The 22,204-nt window shown below is 43.8% G+C and overlaps 2 long non-coding RNA genes across 2 annotated transcripts; both read left to right on the forward strand.

The window, feature by feature from the left end:
- The first annotated feature begins 794 nt into the window (after positions 1-794).
- Positions 795-19,071, forward strand: LOC148593022 (uncharacterized). The gene is made up of 2 exons (XR_015913828.1): positions 795-935; positions 19,006-19,071. It is a non-coding gene; the product is annotated as an uncharacterized LOC148593022 (long non-coding RNA).
- Positions 19,072-20,101: 1,030 nt separating this feature from the next.
- LOC104567930 (uncharacterized) lies at positions 20,102-21,163 on the forward strand. Its single transcript, XR_015913829.1, has 2 exons — positions 20,102-20,194; positions 21,009-21,163. It is a non-coding gene; the product is annotated as an uncharacterized LOC104567930 (long non-coding RNA).
- The last annotated feature ends 1,041 nt before the right edge of the window (positions 21,164-22,204 follow it).

A 22,204-nucleotide genomic window follows, 5' to 3' on the forward strand; every position in this document is an offset into this window, starting at 1 on the left:
TCGATCCAGGGGATGGAAATCGGCTCCCATCCATATAAAAGCAGGCTGCTCCCTAGTATTTTGCCAGGAGTGCTCTGAAGGCACATAAAATGTTATTACCAGTGTGTTATTTAACAGCTTCTTGTCTTTCATTCGAGGAGACTGAGCGTGGTAGATTGCTATAGTCTTATCTTTCTTGTGGGAGGTATACCAGAAAACTCCATATGTATTTTTTGCAACATTTGACTTTATTGAATGGAAAGTCTGCCCTTAATAACTGTGGCAAACTTCTCAGCAGTACTATTAAAAATTGGAAATACTGCCTTTAAAAATCCATGGTCTTATACTGGTGCAGTCAGGATTACGGGATTAGAAATGTGTGAAAGCTGTAAGACAAGGCCTACATATTAATATATTTAATATTAATTTGCACATGATAGACTTGATTCTCAGCTGTCATAGCTCAGAGAAAATTCAGTTTCTCAGCCTCTTTTGTTGCAAACCTGTCAGGTCCCAATATAAACTACAGCATCCATCATAGTCCTTAAATTTGTAATGACTGTTGCAGTATTAAAAGAAATTGAGAACACAGTTGTGCAGTGTCCACTTAAATGGCAGGATATCGTAAAAATAGTCACTACTGTGCCTGACCAACTTGCCATTCTTATTCCACAATGTAAACATAGAAGTGTTTTTTGTAGGTACTTTTACCGCAGGGGCTTTGTAGAGTGGTGGGATTCTGCCCCCACTGAATTCACAGCAGATGCACAGTCTTATTAACTGTAATTGTCTCATTTTCTTTCTTTAGATCAAAATAACCGTCAGACTCTGAAAGAAGTGTATTCTTCAAGTATGGCAGAAGATGCCAAACCTCTCTTCATTCCTGTGGGAGGTGATGAAAGCAATTATGGAATCATGAATATACAGTTTAATCCAGAAGATTTTAAATGCAAAAGGTATGAGGAAAGTTGAGCATGCAAAGTGGTTATATAGTAATGAGTTGTTTAATCTTTGCCTTTAGAGACAGAACCCTGTATAGATAGAAGATGGAACATAGAGAAACAGATATCTGGATACAAACAGTTCCTACTTTATGTGACATTATTTGTTAGCACCAGAAGAATAGATGTGTTTATTGTTTTTTGTTTTTAAGGAAGAGACTTTTCTGTTGATATCACTTCGGGGAAAGTGCTCTCATAAGAATTCAACTTGTGCCTTTTAAAATGTTTTTCAAAGACTGAATAAATATAATGGGTACATACTGAAGCACAATACTTTTAGATTTAGCACAGCAAACTGAAGTGTTGTCTGGGCAAGAAAACTTGCCAGACTATGTAGACAACTGGCCCTGTGTGCATTCTGCAGGTGATACTGGGAAAATCTTTTTTTTTTTTTTTTTTTTTTTTTTTGCTAATATTAATGAAATAGTGGCCTTCATTGCCTTTGAGACAATTCTTTGAATTGGAGCAAGCATGAAAAAATCTGGCAGCCATGCCTGAAAAAACAATATGTATCTAGCCAAACTGTAGTATTGTGTTTTTCCTTGAAATTTAGCGGCTCTATTCCCCAAAGGAGCTTTGCATAGGACTTCCTCTGCTATTGCAGGTAGGATTTCTGATGATCAGTTGCTGGTCCAGGAACAAAATCTCAGATCGAAGAGAACTTCCCTCTTTGTGTTAGCTGGAGTCCCCAGATCTGCATTGTTAGATGAAGGACCAGACCCTTGCTGCCTCCTGGAGCTTTTCATGATTCTTGTTTTCCCTTTTTATCCAACATCATTTTTCAGCGGTGCAATTTTCCTAAATGAGCTGCAGATGGCAATGTTGCATCTCAAATCCTTTAGTTGACAGCCCCTTTGGCAGAAGGGAGAGGTTTTGGTGACTGTTTTTTTTTCTGCTGTCTCAGCCTGTAGCTTTGGAAAGTCTTGAGAGGTTTCTTCTAGGTTAACCGGGGCTAAACAGTTTCTCATCTCTCTGAGAGCAAAGCAAGGCAGAAGGAGGGCAAGGATCTGAGTTGGCCCAGGGAGGAAAATGCAGTTTGGGTTTAGGCCTGTACAGATTTGTGTATGCAAAGAGCAGAAAATATAGAGTACTTGGAGATGGGAAAAGGAAGGGTGTAAAAGGAATTCTTGTTTTAACTTGTCCCTGAAGAGTGTCTGAACCTCTCAATGACCCACCTGGCATCATAGGCTTGCTAATTTATGTGGCTTTGGGGAACTGCTTGTGTCAGGGGCTGCATGTGTTGGGTTCTGGAAGGACGGGTGTCAGGTATGTGGTAATGGAGGGGCACCAAGAGAAGTTCTTGCCTTTGTGATATGGAAATGCCTAGTTTGTGTATTTTCAGGTGTCCAGAGGCACAAAGATGAAGGACATAAGGCCTGTGATATCAGGAAGGCATGGAAATTGTAGGGTGGTGCCAAACAAGGCTAAATTCCATCTCTGTATGGAGGAGGCAGCATAATCTTTAGCAGTAGGAATGGAGAGGAGGCCATGAGGGTTTGCTCAGATGTGGCCTTAGAAGTACTCTGGGGGCCTTTGTAGACTTGGGAGCATATGGGAGGGCTTGTTCACTAGTGCTATAGGGAGTTTACAGCTCATAGATTATCTTGCATAAAGCTACCAGAATAGTGAAAGTGCTGTAGTAGATAAAATGCTCTGCTTAGTTTGCTCTCTTAACCTGCTCTTTAGAAACCATGATCACAGCATCCTTATTTTGCTTTGCTATTGAAGTGTTTTGTGTGGCTTCTTTATAATCTCTGTCGTTCTTGGTGCTGTTTCTTTCTTTTGTTTGAGTTATTTTAGACTTGACTGGACTTCCATAGTTATCTGCTTTTCTTAACAGTTTGTAACCTGTCTAGTAGGACAGCCTGTTGATGATTGGCATATTTTTTTATTATTAGCGTGCCTGCTTTGTTTCTTATTATGTGTTTAAGGATAGATTGATCATTTAATTAAGTCATGGCTGTTCAACCAAAAACAAAGAAAGAAGGGTGAGCTGTGGAGGCTCCTTCAAAGACAACAGTACCTTGTTAGCAGATAGTTAACCACAAGGATGTCAGTCTTCTCAGCAGATGGGGGACAGAGCCTGTCCTCAGCGAGGAGGACTGCAGAACACCTCCCCCTGCCCCGTGTGAGGAGTGTCTTGTCAGAAGAAAAGAAACAAAGCCAGGACAACTGCGCAGGTGGCAAGATGCTGATTGGTTGTAAGCTTTGCAACACTGGTGTTAAGAAAGTATAAAAAGAAGTTGGTTTGGAAATAAAGTTGTCTCACTTTGCACCCCAGACTGAGTCCGTTTCTTCACAAGGTGCAACAGGAGGAAGGCAGGACCCTCGAATTGAGGGCTGGGACCCCCAACTGGTATGCACGCCTGCGCACCTGAGGGGGGGAGAGTTGAGCAACTAGAGGTGGAGTTTTGTCTGCCTCCTGGGTCGTACTGACCCTACGTGCCAGGATGCACCGGCCATAAAAAGTGGACAGTGCAGAGAGAGCTGGGGGGAGAGAAGAAACTCCTGACTCTGAGGCCTACGCTGTCTCCACGGGAGCTGATCAGCAACTCTCTCTGGTCTGCCAGCTCGAGAGGATGTTGGGGCCCAGATCAGCAGGTATCACCTCGTGAGTAGTTATCCATACTTTGCTGCTTTTATATGCTTTCACCTGAATAAATGCTCGATGTAGTCACCTCGTTCTGGCGTGATTATTGCCGAATCTCGAGCCCATCCAGAGCATAATTGGCGACGAGGATGGGATTCGGCAATTAAACAGTGGAACTCACTAGTGGAGTGCACAGCTAGGTGAGGTCGTGCCACTGGATAGAAATTGTTTGTGCTATTGAAACAGTGGAACTCACTAAGGCAAGTGCATAGCTAGATGAGGTCGTGCCACTTGAAAGAAATTGTGTTTGTGCTGTTTGTATTTGTGGTCTTTATTGTGTGTGCAACATGCGGTGATTCTTTTTCGGGAGAGCTGCAGGTAGCACTGGCAACTGCAGGGAGGCTGCGCCTCTGAGGGAGTGTCCTGAATGGGGGCCAGAACCATGGAATACTCTGTGGAACGGATGGGAGACCTTCACCTGGGTATCTCCAGAACCATGGACGCAGAAGGACCCCATGGCAGTTTTACAGTATTGGGGTCAGTTTGGGGAGACGGACCATACTAAGAACTCGGTCTGACTGGAACATGCTGGTCGGATGGGAGGTGCTCTGCTGTGTGCATATAAGATTTTAGCGGGGCAGTTAAAGGAGGAACAGGAGAGGAATCGGCTCCTCCAAGAGCAATTACAGGCAGTCTGAGCCACCCAGGTGGTGCAGAGGCAGGCTCTGCTGGAGGTCAATGATCAGAGGGAGCTCCTGGAGGAGAAATGTGCTGAATTGGCGACACGTTACGCGATACGAGTGGTAAAGAACAGCAGAGGGAGAAAACCAGGGCGCAGAAGGGGAACCGGGTGCGGACTATTATCTCCGACCCTGACTGGGACCCGGAAACTTGGGATGGGGATATTTGGGAATCAGATGAGGAAGTCCCCATACCAGAGGAGAAGGGCCCATCGCAGGACAAACCAAAAAGGCGAGCCGCCCCAGTAATACGAAGGAAAGCTGTGCTGACAGGGCAGGGACAGGTGGTGTGACAGGATGAACTAACTGATTTCACCCCCGAAGATATTAAGAATCTGCTAGCAAAATATAAACAACAACCCGGGGAGAAACCACAGTCCTGTTTGGTAAGATTAATGGAAGAAGGGGCTGATTCGGTGATAATTGACAATGTCAATGCCTCAAGGTTCTGGGGGTTAACTAATGACATGTATGTACACTCCGCCCTGCGAAGAGTGGACGGAAGCGGCAAGAGTCTTATTGCTGTGGTAGCCGAGGGTCTCGCTTATCACCACACTAATGACGACGATTGGCCCCCATCCAGCTCCTCCTGGGTAACTATAACACAAGCATGCCAGATGCTTAAGGCAGAGGCCATGAAGATTGCTATAGAATTGGGAAGTCCAGAGCTCTATCTACAACAGTCGTTGTTACCCGGGATGCAAAATAAGTTGTTGGAGGGATGCCCAGGAGCGTGGCACCCCTATCTAATTCCAGTTCTGATGTCAAAACAAGGAAACCCTATTGAGAACGTAATTGAAAAGTTGCAACAGATAGGGGACCTTCCATTATTGGCGTTAGAGGTGGATGGAAAAGGCGGCAGTGAGAAAAGAGGGCTGAGTGGGAAGGCAGGGTCGGAATGCGGGGAGCGAGCTCGGCTCTTCCATCTACTTTTACAGAAGGGTGTTAATAGACAGGAAATTGTTGGGAAACCAACAGAAGTATTACGCCAACTAGCACGCCAATATAATGTCCGTGTGGTCCAGGCTGCGAAGCAGCGCTCGGGAATAATGTCCAAGGCTGATAGATCACAGGTGTTGCACCCATGGGAGGATTTAGAGCAGACAGTGTTAAGATTCAGACCGAAGGAGAAGCTGGAGACAGTTTCTCCCCCTCAGGAGGGGCTTGGATGCCCGAAACAAGAATAGGGGCGTGGCCAAGCTCTAGTGTCCGAAGGGTTCCAATGTAACATCGTTCGCCGAGACAATCAACCGTTCGTTACACATGCCATTTATTGTTCGGAACAAAATAGACAAATGGTTCGTGCCTTGGTGGACATGGGAGCGGAGGTCACAGTAGTGCACGGGAACCCAGAAAAGTGCAAGGGGGAAGTAATCCCTGTTTGGGGTTTAAGTGACCAGCCTGTCAAGGAAAAACTTGTGACTGACTGCCATCAAGCCATACACCAGACTCTTGAAACTGCTGGGGTGCTGTGACCAGGGAAGGTCCAGGTGATCCAATCAATCAGAGTGCTCAACAATAGAGGGGTGACCAAAGAGTGGACACCCCTTACCCTGGTGAGAGGGATACCCCGTGTGAATTGTGCGGTAGCCACCTCGACTGTAGCATATGAATCTGGAGTGAACTCTAGTTTCTTCCCTGCTAGGGAAGGGTTGGTATTAAATCATAGAGGAATACTTGAATGGGATCCCAGGGGAGGACTTCTCAAAAATAAAGGCAAACCCTCCCCCGCCACTTTTCCACCCCCCCGCCTTTCCCCGGAAGTGGACCAGATGTTCCGGGGAGAGGAGGAGGATTGAGAGCCATACTCTGACTTATATCCTTACAGAGAGAGCAGGAGCATAACTTCAGTATAGAATACAAGAATGAAGTGACCTCCGAGCTCCAGTATGAGGGGCACGGAAGGGCCAGTGACCCCATGTAGAGATCATTAGGTGTGTTGCAAGCACTGGGAATTGAACAAAATAATGTGTCCTTTGTTCTGAGTTGCACCGAAGCCCAGACATGGGTGCAGAGTGTCGTTGCAGGTATATTGTGAGATGGAGACAACGGAGTCCTCCCCACTGAGATCTGAAAAAATCATGTGGGACGCGGCCACAGAGAAAGAGCGACAGCTTCAAGCGTGATGGAGACCTGCAAACTTCACCCATGACCAGGTCCTCTGCACAGTCATCACCTACATACTGACCCTGGTGGATGTCACCATTGAGAAGGTCTATCTGTGCTCTACACACCCCCACACCCCCGAAGATGATGCCCTTAAAGCGAGCAATGTTTCCTTTTGATACCAAAGAGGGTGGATGCCATTATGGGATCAATTCGCAGAGTAATAGTAAAACCGTATTAGCTTACGTAGAGAAAGGATGTGTGTATTCTAGAACAACATGTAAATACGTGCTAAGTAATGAAAGCTATAACCAGACTGTGTTTAATGACTCAAATATGTGTGCTCACAATATAGTTATTATTAAAGGCTATGATTTTGTGTATGTTACCCATGTTTAATGACAATCTGTGTGTGTGCTGCCATAATAGTGCCTTGCTACTGCATGAGGCAAGTGAGACTACCTTGATGACCAGCTGAAGTCTAAGTGCCTCCTACCGTAGTCGAGGCCAACCCAGTCTTGCCCTTTGTGTTCGCCACCAAGAAGAACCTTGAGCTCCGCTGTTGGCTGCAACCCATTAGGCGTTGAGCGGTGGGGACACATGCCATGCCAGACCTTGATGTGAGTGATGGCCACCTCCGTCTCTGAGGACCATCTAGGAGGTGAATGTAGGCCAAGCGGCCTGCTGCTGGCATGAGTGACAGCGTAATTAACTTGTGCACAAAACCACAGAACTTGCCTGAAAAATTGCTTATGCTAACTCTGCTGCACGTAGGCCCATTGGAGTGCTTATACAACCCTGCACAGTAGGGCTTACTATTTAAGGGACCAGGTTTCAAAAAAAAAAAAAAAAAAAAAAAAGAGCGAGAGATGTAAGAACGTCATTGCTCCAGGGATCACTGCCGCTCAAGCACTGACCATGCTACGCAGACCAGGACGCTGGCTAGCAAAATCCTGCAGTGCTACAACAACAGCTTTGCCATCATCATTAGTAGATGCAGACTCGGCTCGGCACGCAACCTTGCTGCAATGGCTATGCTTCTGCTTATGCATGACAGCAGATGTGAGAAGGCAGGGGCATGTGATGCATGACTCTAAGCGATCATACCACGTCTATACATGCCCAGGTCCGGACATTACAGGACCTGACTCATCAATTGAGAGTGGATGGTGATTGGACTCCATTCGGACGATGGACATGGGGTTGGCCATGGCTATAGAAACTGTTATTCGAGCTGTTATTTCTATTTCCAATATTATCATATGCTGTCTCCCTTCCATAGTGATGCTGACACGAGGCATAGTTGAACTGCTATGAAAACATTATCTGTTCGAGTGCTTGGCTATGATAGATTGACCTCTACAGATCCTGGGGTGGTATGTATAGGAGGTGGGAATCCTTATGATTCTTTATGATCTCTACAGATCACGGGGTGGCATGTATTGGAGATGGAAATTTCTGTGATCTGTAGAGTCATCAAAATCTCCTGTGAGAAGAAGAGGCCAGACCTTGGGAAAGAAGATGTTTGCCTGCCTAGGCTGAGCGATAAGGAGCAGGGATGCAGCTGCTCAGCCCGGTTCACAGGCAGCCCCCCCCCCCCCCCCCCCCCCCGCTGGAAACCTGTTGAAGCCAGCTGCTCGGCTGGACTTGTAGCCAACTTGACGGCAGACGTCCTCCAGACTAGCTTTGGAGGTCAAACACCCGGCAATGAGGAAGAGGAGGAGGATGTGGAGGCTCGTTCAAAGACAATAGTACCTTGTTAGCAGATAGTTAACCACAAGGATGTCAGTCTTCTCAGCAGATGGGGGACAGAGCCTGTCCTCAGCGAGGAGGACTGCAGAACACCTCCCCCTGCCCCGTGTGAGGAGTGTCTTGTCAGAAGAAAAGAAACAAAGCCAGGACAACTGCGCAGGTGGCAAGATGCTGATTGGTTGTAAGCTTTGCAACACTGGTGTTAAGAAAGTATAAAAGAAGTTGGTTTGGAATAAAGTTGTCTCACTTTGCACCCCAGACTGAGTCCGTTTCTTCACAAGGTGCAACAGGAGGAAGGCAGGACCCTCGAATTGAGGGCTGGGACCCCCAACTGGTATGCACGCCTGCGCACCTGAGGGGGGGAGAGTTGAGCAACTAGAGGTGGAGTTTTGTCTGCCTCCTGGGTCGTACTGACCCTACGTGCCAGGATGCACCGGCCATAAAAAGTGGACAGTGCAGAGAGAGCCGGGGGAAGAGAAGAAACTCCTGACTCTGAGGCCTATGCTGTTTCCACGGGAGCTGATCAGCAACTCTCTCTCCCTGATCTGCCAGCTCGAGAGGATGTTGGGGCCCAGATCAGCAGGTATCACCTCGTGAGTAGTTATCCATACTTTGCTGCTTTTATGTGCTTTCACCTGAATAAATGCTTGAACAAATGCCCAAGGACCCTAGTTAACTCGCAGTACATTAGGTGTGTTTTGCCCATTTTGTAGGTTGTCTTAAGCAAGAATGTCATTGCTGCAGTGTTTTATTGAGGCTTATTGTGTTCAAGAGAGGGAGTGTTTTTGTTGTTTTATTTTTTAGTCGTTTCTTTTTGCTTCTTCCTGCTCTTTAAATCTTAGTGTCAACAGATACTCTAATTGTTTTCAAAAATACTGCAACCTCTACAGAAAGGAAAGGTGTTTTGTGTTGTTTTGCATATGGAAAAAACTCCACAATGCCCCCTAATGCTAAAGGGGGAAACAAGCCGCCTTCCTTTTTTTTCTCCTATTCTCCTTGAAGTCCACATAATGTTCTTACACAACATAGGAGAGAGCAGTAGGTGAAATGAAAGATATCCATGCCTGTAGATGGCAGTCAGGAAAGCCTTTTTCATTAAAAAGAGGCTCCCTTTTATTTCCCAAGTTGTCTTAATAAAGAGCTGACAATGGTAGGAACTGACCCGGGGAATAGCTGCAGTTTCTCCATTCAGTGCAAATCAACGATCTGATCTGGCCTCTTAAAGAAGTTGCAGTTACCTCTGCAAACCCATGTGGTCCTTTTAGTGCATAGCTTATCTCTTCATTTGTGTGTGTCACCTTTTTTACTTGCTTCTACTTCCTATTTAGGCGTGACTAATTAAAGAGCCTTCTTGCTTGCCATAAGAGCACATGGAATCCTTTGCCTGTGGCACCAAAGGAAGAAAGAGTAGGGCTGAATATGAGATACTTATGTGAGATACAAGCTTGCAATTCCTTATTTGTTAAACCAGAATGTGTACCTGTGAGCAACAGAGATGATTCAGCCTTGTGTTCTGCAAGTTTGTTTTGGTTCTGACCCCATCAGGTATTATAAGATGCTTAGATGGTCCTGCTCGAACAGGATGCTTGGATGCAGTCCTGTGCCATGTGCTCTAGGTGACTCTGCGTGTGCAGGGGGGTTGGACTAGATGATCTCTAGAGGTCCCTTCCAACCTTAAGCATTCTATGATTCTATGATTATAATAATGGAATTACAGCTGTGGGAAAGGTGCAAGTAAAATGTGTAGCTAAGGAAGTAAAGACATAGGCTACAGTGTAAGCTTGTTTAAATGATGCTTATGTAAATTTAGACATCTTAGAAAGAAAAACAAATGCAAGTGTTTCCTCCAGATAAACTCTGTAACATCTGTGATGTTCTACACAGATAGGCAGTACTTGATTATGAAATATTTTTTCACGTTATGGTACTTTAATTTTCAATGATAAAAAATTAATTCTACTCTTTGATCAGTTTCTTCTGTGCCATATGCGGTAGTTCTGTGACAGGTTGGTAGGGGTTTAAAAGCAGTAAGAGAGGAAATTGCTAGCTTTATTTCTGTATAGTACTTAAACAATCCTGTCATATCAATCACTTTTCAGAAATCTGTGATAAGCTGAAGTTGATTTTCATGTCCTTTTTGGAGGGGAGATGAGAAATTTTCTTAAGTAGCCTGGGAAGATACTGAAGATCCTTCTTCCCATGAAGAGTTTATTTTAATTGATATCTATTCAAATATGAAACGTTTACATAATTTGAAGGCTATAATCATCTAGAGCTAAAAACACACTAAAATGAAAGAATCAGTAATACTTCTAATAGTACTTTTGAGTAGATGTCCAAATGAGTTGTTTGCTATTTTAAAATAATTTCATAAAGCATCTGGGAAAGAAAAATAATTTATCTTGGAAACATATTTGAAATATGTATTTACCATAGTTCTCCAATGTTTTGCAAGATATTTTTGGACATTTGCTAAAATCCATTATAACATGATAAAGATTAGAAAATTCTGATATTTTGAATATATAAAGACATAAATTGAAACAAAGTTCTTAATTTTAAATAGCTCTTTTATTTTCTCTTTAGTTTTATTGTCACCTTTATGTTCATATTAAGCAGAAAAATACAGATTACAAGTTATCTGAGATTATATAGCAGGCTGATACCATAGGCTGGCAAAACTGATTAACAAATTTTAACCTTTGAAAGTTCTTCTTAAAACTGCAGTAGCGCCAACTAGATCCTTATGGCTGCTGGCAGTTGCCAAATGGCCTGTAGTCTGCCAAGCAAATTTTGCTATTTTGTCTTTTCCCGATCCTCCCGATCCAGTGCTTGAATTGTGAAAGACACAGTATAAACACCTTTAATCGTGCATCTCTTTTACTTGTGAGCAGACTGCTCAAGTTTGCATATGCACCAATGAGGAGATTCCCCCACAGTCTGGCTGAAGAGCAGGACAAAGGGAGGGGGGAGACTGAGCAGAGCCATGAGCGAATGGGACAAAAGAGCATCTGCCAAGAGGTGGGGGCCTTTACAAAGGAGGGAAATAGGGGAATTCCCCCACATTCTTCAGCAAAGGGGACAAAGGAGTCGGGTGACCTCAGGTGAGAACAGATGGCAGGAGGCAGGAGTTTGGTATAGGCAGGCCAGGAAGGCTGTAACTTCTGAGTACCTTGGCCAATGGGGAAAAGGAGAGGGCATCCCTCGGTCGGGAAATTAGGATAAAAGGGGGCTGCGTCCCCCAGCAATTTGAGAGACCCCACAGGGATATGCCCAGTGGACTCTCCCTTTATTCGAATAAAGTTTTAGGACTCCTCTGTCTCCTTTTTGGACATTCAGTTCTTGACAGTGAGATTTTCCGCACAATTGGGGGCTCGTCCGGGATCCTTCCACCGTCCGAGAACAGCAGACGGAGATCGGGGTCGACAGCGCGCCTCACCAAGGCTTTTGGTGATCGACTCCCTTCGATGGCAGCCAGCACTGGATGACTGATTGGGTCCTGAGACTGTCCGGAGACAGACGAGAAGCGGATCAGGGGGATCCGCAGGTAGGACCGGGAGGGGGTCCTCAAGTAGTCTGACAGAAAGGACTAGGTCCGACGGAATGGACCGCTAGGAGCAATGGATCAGAGGGATCCATAGGTAGGACGGACCGGGGGGGTCCTCAAGTAGTCTGATGGAAAGGATTGCTAAGTCCAACAGAAAGGACTAGGTCTGACGGAAAGGACCATTGAAATCTCACTGGTGAGTACTGTGGGACAGTGGGGAGCAAAAGGGGTGATGACCCTGACGTGGACGCCCAGGGAGGGCAGCAAAGGGAAGCCAAAAGAGGATGTTGGGAAGAGGAATAATGACCTCGACTTATCCCCATATAGTCCCTTGGGGAGACTGTTGAGGGTTTGGGGTAACCTGCTCATTCTCCCAGAAATAACCGAGGAACTAATGATAAAATATTGTTGTTTTGTTTGGCCAGAATATAAGTTACCAGGGGAATTTAGGTGGCCCCCTGTAGGGTCGCATGGCAATCCTAGTCTTTGTCAGGTTTGTGCCTGTGTCTCAGTGATAGAGAAGGGTCTCATCGAGAAAGAATGTGCGTCAATATGGTTAAGGGCAACATCTAGAGGAATCTATGTAACAAATGGGAGGAGAAAAAGGGAAGCGGGAATCTGAAGGGGAAAAGAAAACAGATAAGGAGGCATGGGATGTCCTCCAGTACCTTTTCCCGTCTTATCATCAAAATCCATCAGGAACCACAGCTCCTGTCCCCTCTCTACCTCCTTCTTCTAGGGATAGTGAAGAGGAGGAGGAATGGGACATTTTGTCCCTTTCAAAATAAGAAAAGGAAGCCAGTAGTACAAGGTGCCAAAAGCCCCCAAAGCCAAATGCCTCTGTACCAGGTTCCACTGTGAGGCCAGGATGGGGCGGGGCGGGGGGGGGGGGGGGGGGGGAGGCGCGGTTTGGATTTGTGGTTGTGCTTGTGCCCCTGATCACACAAGATATAAGGTGCTTAACGAACTCTCCCCTTATTTATATGATCCTATAGGGGTGGGGGAAAAGATAGATGGATATCTAAGAAATGCAGATTACACTTGGAAGGTTTGGGATTTTCTTTTAGGAATCCTTTTTGGATCCCAGGCAAAGAGGATAATCTTGCAAAAGCTTGTCAATTATGGGACGACGAGCACATGCAGACAGGCCAAAATGCAGTTTAGCCTGCCCTCAGGAGAGAGGAAGGACATTGGAGGAGGGAATGCCCACAGAGGCCAGTAGATCCTCAGGAAAACGAAAAGGAAATTCACCGACTGGATTTTAAATGGATTGTTAGGGGTGTTGGAGGCTCCCATTATAGCAGGGACCCACTATGAGGGAGCCCTTGATAACACGTAGGGTGGTTCCAGACCGAGAGAAAGTGTGTTTCTGGATAGACACAGGGACCTCTCAATCCACTTTGAACTTAATGCCAAAAGGAGGGCAATTGTCAAAAGGCTCCTTGGTTATCAAAGGGATCAGTGGAAAAGATGAGCAAGTGTGTCTTATCCAGCCCTATTAGTGGATGTGGATAATAAATTTGAGATGCATGATTTTCTTTTTGTCCCAAATTGTGATTGCAATCTGCTGAGGGGTTGGAGTTGATGGCTAGATTGGGAATGTCAATTGATATTGTGAGGGATGATAAAGAAGTTAGCACTACTGTAACTTTGTGCAAAGTGTGTGATAAAGCTAGGCTGAAGTGAACTCAGAAGTGTGGGCAGTTCCAGGTGTGACGGATATGCTCCTTCCCCAGCTCATCCTGACTTCTCACATGTAGCCCTGTTTAGGTGTTAACTACCACATTATCTGATCCTGGTAGTTGCCTCCCTGATTTCTTCCCCCACCCAGACATCAACCATCAATAACAGTCCTGATGGCCCTATCCTGATGGGGAGATAAGGCTAACTGTGAGTACATCAGCCAACAGTCACTTCTGAATTGAAAGAATGACTATCAGTCAATCATCTTATCCCATAAATACGGAGACAGCCCAAGAGCCCATTGAGCTCTCCTTGCTTGGCAGCGGGCTGCATGCTGGGATCTCCCCTTGAGCAGGGACGCCTCTCAAGGATACTCCTCGAGGTTAAGAGATCCTTCCCACTACAGATTTGTGGTAAGTGACTATAGCGCGCCTTTCTCTTTCTGAACTTGTAAACTTTACTTGGTAACTGTGCACAAATCCCTTAGTCATAAACCGTTGACCAGGTCTGGGACTAGGACTGGATTCAGCCGCACCCAGACTCCTCTCAGAAGGAGTTTGGAAAGCAAGGGGGTCCAGTCTGAACCTCGTGACCCAACGGGAGGGTGTCCTTGATAATTCTGTGTATATCTTGAACCTCCATGCAGTAACTAATAAGTGACCTTGCCATAGAATCTCGTGAAACCATTGTAATTAACAATAAAACCTATTCCTATTCCTTTCCCACGAGTGAAGTGCATTGTGTCACTCACCCCCCACCACCACTCGTTCCGTGACACCAGGAAAATATGGAAAATTAGACATGGAATCTCTTCAAATTGCTTTAAAGCAACCAGGCCAGGCAGTTTCTAAAAGCAGTATCCTATTTCAGAGAAGGGAGGAAAAATGATAAAACAATAATTGACATGGACAGTCCTCCCACAAGGATACACCAAGGCACCGGTCCTATTTGGACAAGCCTTGCAGAAAATACTGACGGAATTTATCCCACCCCCAGAAGCAAGGTTATTGCAGTACATGGATGACTTGCCCCTATCAGGGGAACAAGAGAGGGTGGTGAAGGAAACTGCTGTGAAGTTACTCAATTTCTTGTCACAAAAAGGGCTTAGGGTGTCTGGAAAAAATATATATACATGTACACACATATATATATTTGGGGCATTTTTTGGCTGGAGGTTTAATCCAAAACAGCCCCAATGTTGTGGTTTTTCCACACACTTGCTTGCAAAAGCTATAGCCTGAGTTTCTGCTGGCCAGAAGCCCCAGCTTACCTTTCCCCGGTGAAGCCCCGGCCTCCCTTTCCCTGTTCTGCATTCCTGTCGGGGAGAGCAGCAGAGAACCTCTTGCATCTTGGCTGTACCCGCTGCGTTGTGGAAAACACCAGTGTTTTAGTGGTGTGCTTGCCCTGGTGAAAAAGTATTGTTATGCGCATTAGCCATTGAAATATAAATCGTAATTGTGTTTCTTTGCATAGATTTAGCAAATGAATTGGACTCTATATTCTCTCTTGATGCACAGGCATTGCCTGCACTGTTCTGCATGAATATTCTCACCCTCCAGTCATACAAACTCTCCCTTTTCTCAAATTGCATTGTCACTAACCCTCTTCATGTTTCTCTTGCCTTGTGTCTCATGTGATTGTCAGCATGAAAAGGAGTTTTCTGTGAATCTACTGATCCTTGCATGGACTGAATGCCTGGCTGTTAGACTTGAGGTCTCTAGAGACAGTTTCAGGAAATCGAGCCCAAACCTGTCAGGCTGCAGTTTTGGACTGCATCTCAAGGTAATTTCTGAGGGCTGCTCAGACAGATGGATGAATGAGTCTGCCCTACAGCCAGCCTCTGAGCTGAGGGCAACTGGGGGACCATGAAGTGACCTCGATCCTAGATGGGTGCTACCCTCTCTTGGAAGTGATCAGGGGCCACTTGCATCCCAGTCTGCCTCCATAGCTTCTGAGCCAGGCTGGTGCTTTCAGCAGCATCTCTAGCAATCAGAAACCCAAGGAGAAGATCTACTTAAACACAGTCACTTGTTCAGTAATAACTGCAGGTGCAGTGGTGCTCTGGAAAAACAAATTCCTGCCCTGCCTCTCTAAATACTCCTTTAGATCATTATCATTCTCAGCAGTCACCCCAGAAGGGAGCAAAGGGGGAAGCAGTCCAAGCCCTATTAGCATTAAATGGGAGCTCCTCGGGCAGGAAGGGCAGGAAGCAACAGATGAACGGGCAGGAAGTAACAGATGAACACATAAATAGAATCCACTTGGGGCTGGTTCTTTCTTGATTTTTAGTTTCTTTTTTGTTTGTTTTCCTTCACTCAGAGACAAGACTCTGAATCATACCTTTATGTTTTCTATTGGAACATAATTTGCTTGTTCAGTCCAGACTATGTTCATGCTGCTGAAGAAAACTTTTTTCTCTCTAAAAATTTCCAGGTGCAGATAGATATTTGTATTTTTTGCTACACATCATTTTTTTTTGTTTCCAGGAGATCATATTTCTCTGAACTTGAATTAATGGCACTGCTTTCCCCATAAAATAAGATGCCAAATTCACATTTTCTGTTCATTAAGTCCATCCATTGCTTTAAAAAATAATTTTCCACTCACAATCTAGAAAAGTGTTAACATCGCGTCAGCAGTTCTTGAATACCATTCCAAAGGAAGTTCTTGCCACACACTTCCTATCTTTGAAGCAAAATATAAACTTCTTTAAAAATACACACTGTTTTTTCACAAAGTGTAGCTTTCCCACACCAGCATTGGAGGATTTAGGGCTTGTACTGTTAGTGCGATCTCAAGATGGGGAGAGGCAGTCCTCATGAAGTACTTTACACTAAGCAGTTGATATATAAATAGCAAATACTTCTAATATTCTAAATATAATGTGATTATATAATATAATGCCAGAGATTACAGTGTTTTTTTTTTTTAAAAAAAAAAGGCTGCAGAAAGTCCACTCATGGGAGCCATTCCCATTCATGTTACAGTTTCCCTGTATCACTTGAATGTTGATTTTACAGCTCCTTTAGTGAAATGTTTTTCAGCAGTCCAGTTTCATTGTCCAGTATGATTGGAACAGCCCCAAAAGTTTTGAAATAAAACAAGTAAAGTTGCTTGGAGCTGACAGTCCATGAGTATTTCTGTCTGTTCCCTATGAGTGGAATTAGCTGGTGTGCTGTAGAATTAAATTTTAAACAATAGTTTTAGCACTTATTTAGTTGCTATCTCTTCTCCTAATTATATAGGAACATTCCAGAGGTCTCCACATAAAATCAGCGTTTCCCTTCTTTTCATTGGCATACGAAGAAAAGTATCAATTTAGAATAGTGTTTTTTGATTAAAAATGTATTCATTTTCTCTTTAGTGTGTGGGAAATGACTTGGAAAAATCTTTTTTTTTTTTTGTAATGAAGAAAGATGCAAGAATTAGTGAAATCTGAGATGACAGAAAGAATGAATTACTCTAATGTGTGCAGAAGCAAGTTATTTTTATTGTCAGTTTGCTAGTTGCATGCCTGTTAAGCACACAGAAGTGAGGCCCTGATGCTAAAGGCTTGAGGATGCAGCTTCCTCTCATGAATAGATGTCACAAAGAGCTTCAGAGCTTTGTTCCTTTGCTTACATCCAGATTAGCATTTGCACTTTGATGCCACCTTTTAGTGATTCACTGGGGAGGAGAATGAGACCTTTGCCAGGAGAAAATAGTATCTTAGATCTAGGAAGAGATTGTCCTGTTTTTGAAAGCTGTGGCAGGAGGGGTTGGACAACTTCCTTTGTAGTCTGAGCCAGAAATGGATATTGAAAAGCAGTCAGTTCAAATAGGCTTTGCACTTACTGCAGGAAAAACATGCTGGATTCACTGCAGCCTTAATTTCTGCTGGTAGTGGACTGAATCCTGGTTGCAATACGTTTTTATTGGTTCTAGTTTGGGGATTCTTCTTGTGCCCGAGTGATTTAAACACCTGCCTCAAGTAAGGTCAGAATACTCTTGGGGTTGCTTTAGGAATTAAAAGCTCTGATGAAAGGGGAAAAATAAGAATATCAAGGCATTTCAGATCATCAGTATCATTTCTGGTTTGGGAGTAATTAGCCTCTCGGGGGCTGGAATTAATGTCTCAGTATAGTATGCCTATGCACAAATATAATTTATTTGCTTAAAAATATTAATCCCAATGTCTTAATTGGGATTACATATCTCTGGTAGTGCCTCTTGCATGGAGCTCGATTTATGTTGTTCTGCAAGTTGAGACCTTGTGCAGACAAGGGCTGCTTTCCCTCTGCTTCCTGTGTGTGTGTGTGTGTGTATGCAAAGAAAACGGGCTGTGGAGCTGCAGTCTCCTGCAGTGGTTACGACCCTCCCTTGTGTGTATTGTGTCCAGTTCTGGGCCCCACAGTACAAGAGGGATGTGGAGCTGCTGGAGAGAGTCCAGCGCAGGGCCACAAGGATGATCAGGGGCCTTGAACATCTGCCCTATGAGGAGAGGCTGAGGGAGCTGGGCCTGTTCAGCCTGGAGAAGAGAAGGCTGAGGGGACCTAATCAGTGTCTACAAGTACCTCAAGGGAGGGAGTGTGGAGGATGGTGCTGGTCTCTTTTCCCTGATGGCCACTGACAGAACTAGAGGTAATGGCCACAAACTGAAGCACCCAAAGTTCCACAGGAACTTAAGGAAAATTTTTTTAACAGTGAGGGTGACGGAGCCCTGGAACAGGCTGCCCAGAGAGGTTGTGGAGTCTCCTTCTCTGGAGATCTTCAAAACCCGCTTGGATGCAGTCCTGTGCCACATGCTCTAGGTGACCCTGTGTGTGCAGGGGGGTTGGACTAGATGACCTCTAGAGGTCCCTTCCAACCCTAAGCATTTTATGATTCTATGATTCTATGTTTCCTGCAGTCTGCCCTTCAAGTAGAGGGAGACCAACATCTCCAAATGAGAGATTTTCTGACCAATGTTCTCTGTGGTTAATTAAATTAAATTTGAAGTGAAATTCTTAGGAAATCATGGGAACTAAAGGTGGACATCTGTTGTTCAGTGATCTGTACCAAATTCTATTCTTGTTCACACTGGCATAAGTATAGTGAAAGCAGTGACTGATTTGGCTTGGTGCTCTTCCTGTTTGATACAGTGATTTTGGCTGTACCAGCAGTTCCCAACCTTTCTGCAGTGAGTCCTCATTGCCACCCCTCGTTCTTGTCCTTCTGTGCTCTTTCTGCTTCTTTATTCTCACGCCTCCCATTTTTACCTCTGTTCCTCATCACTAGTTCTGGCAACACCAGTTCTAAATGCCAATAAGCTTGACCTAGCTTATTAGCACATAGTTTTGGTGTGACTCATGGTTGAGAACTAGTAGACTGAATATTAGGTCTGAATTTTGATGTTGAGTTGCCCAGCAGAATCTGCCTAAGAAGTTCTTTTAATAAGGACGATGTAAATACGTGAGTCATTCGTGGATAGTAATTTCTCTCATGGCAGGGATATTTTTGCATTTGCTTTGTGTTAGTGAATGACAGATTCATCCTGAATGTTGCTTAAGTGTTCCCTGAATTGTATGTTAGCTCTAGTGTTCTCAGGTTTTTTATGTTTTTTTATTATTATTATTTTATCTTCTTTAGACCATTCCATGTAGAGCCTACGAACATAGTTAGCGTGAATGATGATACAAAGAGTCACTGATGAAGCTTCAGCAATGAATAAGAGGATTCATTACTACAGCAGGCTTGCCTCTCCTGCACACAGGGCTCTGGTAAGGAAAGGCAAGGCCAGATTAACTGAGTGGTTTTTGGCACGTTGTGTCTTGCACAGCCTAGATGTATAAAAGAAACACAAATAGATGTAGGGGGAGAATCGCTCTGCAGCTTGTTTTTAAGTATCTAGTACCTGAGGGTCTGAATGAGGTTTTGTGTTACCAGAAGTCGACTGACTTGTGCAATATCTTCACTGTCCAAATGAAGCATACAAAAACTTGAATTTCACAGCAGTTGTCCAGACTGTCCAAGCATGCGGATTCACTCCTGTTATCTGTGAGTGGATGACTGAACCTCCAGTGTCCATGTATAGTACGTTAGAGATGCTTCGCAGAAGGAAATAGCATTTTCTGCTGCCTAGCTTAGAATCTTGTTAACTCTTTTATGGGTTGAAAAGTAATACAGTCCAACATTTTCTTTAAAAACACAGTTTGTGTGGGAAGATTTTGTTTGGCAACAGTTGACTTGCTGTAATTGGGACAGTAGTTATTCCGACATTACTAGTAATTCTTTTTGTTCTTTTTTATCCATTTTCGATTGCTCCTGATCATGTACTTCCAGCACCTGATGAGATCTATGTGTACAGTCCATTAGGAACTGCTTTTAAAATTGACAGTTGCACAGATGGCCATGGTAAAAACTCCAGTATAGTGACAATGTATGTTAAGCACCTTCGCATATAGTATCCAGAAAATGCATTATTCTGAACATACTATATTGCATGCTTAATTTAGGTGAGAGGATGGTATGAAATAGGAGTGCAGCTTAAGTCATTCACTGCCTATTTTCTTAATAGATTTATGATATGGAATACAATGATGAATACATCTATATTAAGTATCCCATGGGGAATAAAACAGGTAAAACTAGGAAAAAATGTGCTTATAAAAATGTTTTCTGGCTTGCTCCTGTCTGCAGTGTTATCGATGAATGATGTAAACCATATTTTTTTCCTCTTAACAAGCTGAATTTACTTCTGGAATCATTCTCATCTTACTGATGGGCATTTTGACACTTTATTGCTGTTACAGAGTTGTGAAATCATGGAAAATGATATGTAAGAAATGCAGTTTCATAATGTAAACATTTCCACCAAGTGTGAAATCTAGAGATCTAATAGATTCTTCATTTGTTTGTCTTTCTACTTGCCTGACCCTCTAATAAGTATAAAAGCTGTTCCTTTGAATGTCGCTCCTTTTGGAGTCTGGATCCAAACTCTGTAAATTAAATATCTTCTCTTGTTGGATTATTCTTCTGTTTTTAAGATGCTCATTTACTAAGTGTTTAGGGACTTAGAGTTATGAGTTCCCATTGCCTTTCCGTAAGCACTGTCTAGTTCTCTATGTGCATTTCTTAGCACATCCTATAGTAGGAGAGCATGCACTATAGCTGCATCCACCTCTGTGGTCTGTACTACCCTAAGGCTTGTGTATAGCAAAGATGAAAATGTCCAAGTCTGTTTCTGTATAAAAGGAACAAGATAGTCATTATTTAACTGCCTTAAAGCTGTAATACTGCTGTCTCTAAAATGCGTACAACTGACTGCATTTGTGTACTGTACATTTGGTGTTGGATACAATTTATGGACAGTTGCCTTGCTGACAGCAATACTACTTTAAATGTACTTTTGTTGTTCAAAAGCCATTTTGCAGCATCCAACAATAATGGAACAGACCAATGCTTCCTGATAAGCCTTTAAAGTTGGTGCATTTTCTTAGCATGAGGAAGCACTGTGAGTTTGTGTCAGAATATTCTCATACAAAAAAAAAATCCTGTTATGAAGAGTTGTGATATCTAAATCTTTAATGTAATTTTTAATTTAGAAATGTTACTTTATATATATATATCTTTTTAAAAAATGTTTTCTTCAGCTTTAATAGATACCTCACCCTGGGAATTTCCAGATGTTTGCAAGTATTATTTTGGATCCTTTGGTCAGTGGTCAAGCTTCTTGTTTTCTATGGTGTCACTTGTTGGAGCCATGGTAGTTTACTGGGTGCTGATGTCTAACTTTCTGTTCAACACAGGAAAGTTTATATACAGCAAGTATTAGTATATAGTTAAGATTTACAGCTATGTTGTCTAAAGATCAAGACTTTGCTTTACGTTAACATAAAATTTTCCAGTTTATTAGCCTTAAATTTCTGTTATTTTGTAAAAGTTGAATCAGAATAAGCTAATTATGTGTGAGTTGTGGGCACACACTGATGCATGTTTTCAAAGACAGTCTCTCTGTCCTTCAAAGTGTAGTTCTAATGAGAGACAGTGTTATGAGAAACCCCAGAAGGAAATGCACACAAGGACATATTTTTGCTGTTGTCGCTGGAAAATGCAGACAAAACAGCAGACGTTCCTGGGACATAATGAGAGAATATGGACAAAAACAGCAAAGACCGGTTGAAGACGAAGATAAGGACCACTGTATCTTCAAGGAACTGTCTGGAACTGGGCAGTAGGACCAAAACAGGGCCTCTGAGCCTGAATGGGGCCATATATGGAAGTGAGTTCCAGAAGGTCGAGTGGACATGGTGAGACGACCACCAGAGACCACCAAAGGGACAGAGGGTGCATGGGCACAAGGGTGGGGTATATTATAATTAGTTCCGGGAAATGGAATGAATATGTATGATCATTCCTAGAGTTTAATGCATATGTAGATAATAGAGAAATAAAAGTTTTAGCAAACACACCTTAGGGTGTGTAGGATAGGTGGAACTATCCCCCGTGCACCCAGCGCTGCAATAAAGCAAATGCCTGCTTCTTAATACTACATTGGTGTTAAGTGGTTTATTCCCAGGTTTTGGTGACAATTTCTGGCGATCCAGGTGGGACACTGCTTCTGAACCTCGACAGATCCGTGGGATCGCAGGACCTCCAGCCGGCACCGAAGGATTCTCGAGGAGAACCTCCGATCCCCAGACTGAAGAGCTCTGAGCAAGACCCCTGGGAAGGTAAAGGCATTCCTTTCCTTATAAAAGGATCCTTAAAAAGGTTGCCCGCCCGTAAGACAAGGCGAAAGCTTTGCAGGGTTGGGCAAAGGTACGTACCTAAGGGAAGGGACAGATTC

This window comes from Tinamus guttatus, unplaced genomic scaffold (genome assembly GCF_059628265.1).
Source record: "Tinamus guttatus ecotype Peru unplaced genomic scaffold, ASM5962826v1 Tinamus_guttatus_pri_ptg000467l, whole genome shotgun sequence".
In the NCBI taxonomy this organism is placed as follows: Eukaryota; Metazoa; Chordata; class Aves; order Tinamiformes; family Tinamidae; genus Tinamus; species Tinamus guttatus.